Source organism: Myotis myotis, unplaced genomic scaffold, assembly GCF_014108235.1.
Source record: "Myotis myotis isolate mMyoMyo1 unplaced genomic scaffold, mMyoMyo1.p scaffold_m19_p_12, whole genome shotgun sequence".
Taxonomy (NCBI): domain Eukaryota; kingdom Metazoa; phylum Chordata; class Mammalia; order Chiroptera; family Vespertilionidae; genus Myotis; species Myotis myotis.
In genome coordinates this window covers 13,519,623-13,524,537 of record NW_023416316.1, presented here as the reverse complement: position 1 = coordinate 13,524,537, position 4,915 = coordinate 13,519,623, and positions in this window count along the sequence as shown.

Genomic DNA, 4,915 nt, shown 5'->3' with positions numbered 1-4,915 from the left:
CTTTTTTTCTTTTCAAGTTGAAGCAACGGTGCTATGATGTTTTACAGCAAATTTCTCACATGGAGCTTAGCTTTTATAACAACCAGTGTTATAAAGACCACCAAGTCCTGTGACATTCAAAACTTTCCACCAAATACCAGTTCTAAAGAAAATCTGTCTTCCAGTACAAATCCAGGTCTATAAATTGATTGATTGTAATGTACTAGTGGTCTAATCTCTGGTTCTTGGCAGAGTCAAGGTTAGCCACAGCTGAGCTGTGAGGGAGTTGTCATTTCTGTTTATATCTGGAGCAAGCTGGTTCTCGGTCTCCCAGGTGACTGCACAGAGGTGACACGGTGGAGTGGAAGATTGAAGACTGGCTCCCTTACTTAGGCATATCACTTCCCTGGCCCCATTCTCCTGTCTGTATAGCTAGTTGTTAAGCTAAGTGATTTGTAAGATTCTTTCTGGTCCTGCATCTGCTAAGTTGTGCAGAAGTTGACATTTTTGTTTTGTCTGATTCCTGATTTGTTTCTTTGGGGTTGGAGATAATATATAAATGAAATTACTGATACAAAGTTGTCATTTATAAGGAAATCAAACATATGAAAAGGATGGCTAAAAGGAGAATGTAGAAAATGCACATATTCCACTTAGAAGATGTAAATAATTGGTGGAAGAAATGCTTATAGCAGTTGTGGTTCTATAGAAAGGCAATGTGCTATGTTAGAAAGTATCTTCCCCTTTTGCCTCCAACTTGATGTGTGGTTTCAGGCAGATTAACTTTCTGTCCCTGGGCCCTCTTTTTTTTTTTTTTTTTAAATCAGATTTACAATGAAGGAATTGCCCTAGATTAGGGTTCACAAACTCACATGCAGATAACATAAATGAGTGATGCATGCTGGGTAGGATTGTGCTGAACCATGGAAAGTTTATTGAATAGGGCAGTTAGCACAAGTGTTAGGCATAAATGAGCTCAATGTTGGCAGGTCTGATTTTTGAGGAGGAAGTAGAAATCCAAAATTTTATTGGAAATTTCCTGATTTTAAAAAACATTTCCAACTAATTGAAGATAATTTAAAATACAGTGTGCTAAACAAATCGTGTCTGTGGGCTGTTAGTTGGTGTCCTCCACCTCTCATTGCTGTAAAGTTAAAGAATACTGTGCTTCAGCAGTGGAAATGTTTTACCATAATTGTCTGACCATTCAAGTGTCCTATTGTGTTATAGAGGAGTGAGGGGTCATGTTTCATTCACAGACAGGAAAGACAACACAAGAACTAGCACCTCAGTGAGTGCTTCTGCCTGGGAACATGAGTTATTCATTCTTCTTGCTGACTATAATATAAAGCATATCCATTATAGGTGGGGAAAAGGGGGTCTCAGGAGAGCTGAGAATGAAGCAAACTTTATAGTGGGGACACAGCTCTCCCAGAATCTGCATTAGCAAAAGCCTGACATTGGACCTCTGACTGCTGTGAAGTTTAGAGAATTGATGGTCATTTTCAAGGACAGGTTTAGTTAATATCCATGTTGACAGTAAAGGAATTAGTTAAAAGAGCAATATCTTCATCCATCTCATACTGAGTTGTGTGTGAGCTCTGCTTGGTCCTCTAAAGAAATGGAATTGCAGCTGGAGTCTGTTTTGCAGGAGCCTCAGGAGACTGGGCAGTGGTGAGGGTAAATGACTTTTTCCCTCTAATGCGGCTAAACAAATAACAGATTACTGATTTCATGACCATTCCTACTCCCACCTCATTTTGAGATATATTCAGTAGCTTCAAAGCAAGTAATTCATAATAATAGTCATTTGTGGGAAATTTTTTTTGGAAATGATAAACCTGAAACTTGTACGGTGTGTTCCCCTCCCGTGTGCAGTGTGAATATGGAAGTTACCAAGGTGGTGCTTAGTAGGGCCGATTTTGACAGCAGTCCTTGGGGCAGGGGTTGGAGTCCTAACCGAGTCCTCCTCACAGCTGCATTTATTGTAGCGGGGCATTTTACGTAATTGCTTTATAGATGCTAGATTTAGTCATACTATTGCCAGCTTTTATAAAAATGGAATACCAACTCATCCTTTAAAAAGATCGAACCAAGTGGGGAGTCAGTGAAAGAAGTGGTCAAGGGATAAGCTGTGGTTGCTTAGCTTTCTTTCACTGAGTCAGGGGGCTGCCTTCCACACACGCTGACGTCTGCTTCCTTAGCTCGGAGGCAAGGGTTTGCCTTTGCATCTTCTTTTGTGAAATTCTCATTTCTGAAAAATTCCAAAGTTATGAGCAGATGGACTCCATCCTTCTTTATGCGCATTGGATATCTTGAGTGACCCCGAGTTTGGTGGAAGAGAAGGGCTTCTCTCGGGTTCATACAGGCACATGACAACCCAGGCTCCAGGGTGCAGGGGTCCAGGGGCAGCTGAGTGAGCATGAGGTTTGTAGCCAACTTTGTCCCCATTGCAAAGAAAGCTAGTTTCATCCGGCCTGGCCCTATTACTTGAGCCATCATTGTTGTCAAAACTGATTCTAACCTGACTTTCACACCTAGCAGAGAAATAGACTTCCTTCAGAGAGGGGGCTCCACTTCGAAGAAGTTCAAAGGAAGGTTCACATGTTTGGATAGCTTCTCCTGAGTGGAAGGTGAGGACTGTTGCTGTTCAATTTTAAGGTTCGCACTTAATTTTTCATAGTTTAAAAATTATTCTGGCCATTGAAAACGCTTAGTATAAAGTGTAATTGAGGATTGTGTGATTATACTAGTATTTGTTCTCAGGAGAATGACCACTGCTCTGTATTTATAAAATATCTTAGGGAGAAAAGAAATACATTTGGAAACAGTATTATTTTAGACATGAAGAAATTGTTTCTGTTAGATAAGACATTTTGCCCAAGCAAAAGAAACTGAGGATAGTGGAGTCTGGCTTTACTTGCTTTGGCCAAATCCAGCCAGCTAGCTCCTTGAAGCTTTGATTGTGTGCCCTGGCTTCTTGGGACCCTCGAGGTGTGTCTTCCCACCATCATTTCTAGCTTTCTGGGCCTCCTTCCCTGGGACTCTTTGCAGGCCTAGGTGACTGAATCACCTGCCTTTCTGTGCAGAATCAGATCACTGCTCCAGGATGCAGCCTGGGGTAGGGCACACTGTCACCCTTCTCTTTAGGGACACGGAGTTGTCAGGATAGGGCAGAAGCCCTTTTAGGTCAGTCCTACTCAGCCTTTGTATCTGGTTATGCTGGTGGTTGCCAGGATGTTGAAGACAACCAAGATACTGTTGAGAATTACTCAGTCCCCAGATGGAGTGTCTGATAAAAGGAACAGAAATGCCCACTAGTGGTGTTTGGCAGGGTCTCAGACCAGAGCTTCCCTGTGAATTTTTTCAGGATCAGTCCTCATGTGGGTGACCGAATAGTCTTGGGCCACTCCCATCAGCCTAATCAGGCTGAATGATCATGCTCCTGCAAAAAGGCGTTTTGCTGTCAAGTTGTTTCCAGACTTCTCTGGATGGTTTCCTTGCTTAAAGTTAGTGCTGCAGGCCTGACCATTGTAAACCCACTGAATTATTATAGCTGAAAGAATCAGCTACTTCTCTTCAGGACTGTGCTCAAAAAAAATGTGTTGGCATTTTTAAAAAATATATTTTTATTAATTTCAGAGAGGAAGGGAGAGGGAGAGATAAAAACATCAATGATGAGAAAGAATCATTGATCGGCTGCCTTCTGCACACCCCCTACTGGGGATTGAGCCTGCAACCCCAGGCATGTGCCCTTGATCAGAATAGAAGTTGGGACCCTTCAGTCTGCAGGCCGATGCTCTATCCACTGAGCCAAACCGGCTAGGGCTGTGTTTGCATATTTAAACCAGGCAAATTATTCAGATGATAACAAACTTAACAGTTTTTTGGAGTCCCTGTGCTCACATTATGAACAGACATATCTCACTAATTTAGATGTAGTACTCTCCATGAGAAGGCTCAGGTTGAAAAAGGCTGGTCTCACCAATCCAGCATCTAGGCAATGTGGCCAATTTCATCAACTCATGTTTCCCTAATTTGATGTATGTTGTGATCCAGTGGGAATGAGGGGAAGTTTATATTTGAACTGTCTGTGGGGCAGGGGGAGTAAGAATTGCTTAATTAGTGGAGTGATTGGGGTACAAGGTGTCTCCATAAGACAGGACGTTATTTTCATGCATCAGAACTTTCTTTTACCCATGAGTGATCGTGCTAACTTTAAGTCATTTATATCTATACATTAAAACAGGTTCCTCAATTAGGCAACATTTGGTTAGCCAAGCTCAAGTTATTATTTGTACTTGAAAATAATAAAACTGCATTTCCTTAAAAATACACTCTGTAGTTAAGACTATTTTCTTACCTCCCCACCCCCCTGCAACCAAGTCAGAGGGGACTTTTCAGAAGTGAACGTGTTTTAGAATGTGTTTTTAGAGATGGAACGGCCTCTTGTGATCGGAAGTGGCTCTGTTCCTTTACTTTTTCTGCATGTACTAGAGTGTAAGCCTGACAATATAATGATTTTGGATGAGATCCAAGAGGGAAAACAATATGTTTAAAAGTAAAATGCAAGGAAGGAATTTTGGTGACTCTCAAGTGTAGATGTAAATGGAAAGGAAAAGTTAAGTACCATTGCGTAGTTCCGAGACCTTGGAATCATCTTCCTCTCTTTTGCCCTCTACTCAGCACATGCCCGAGTTGGTTCTTTCTTCTTAATTTAAATTTGTAGGACTCCTTGTCATCAGACATGGCCCTGTACCTTTGCTCCTCAAAAGCACCATTATAGGGCAGATTTTAATTCCTCTTTTACCAATAGGAAAGCTGAGGCTTGGAAAAGTGGCTAATTGCTGAGCCCCAGCTCATCTCTTCAGACAGTTCTTGTTCTTTCTTTTCCTGCCTTTGCACTTTGACTCTTCCCCCACCCTCCTGGGAACGC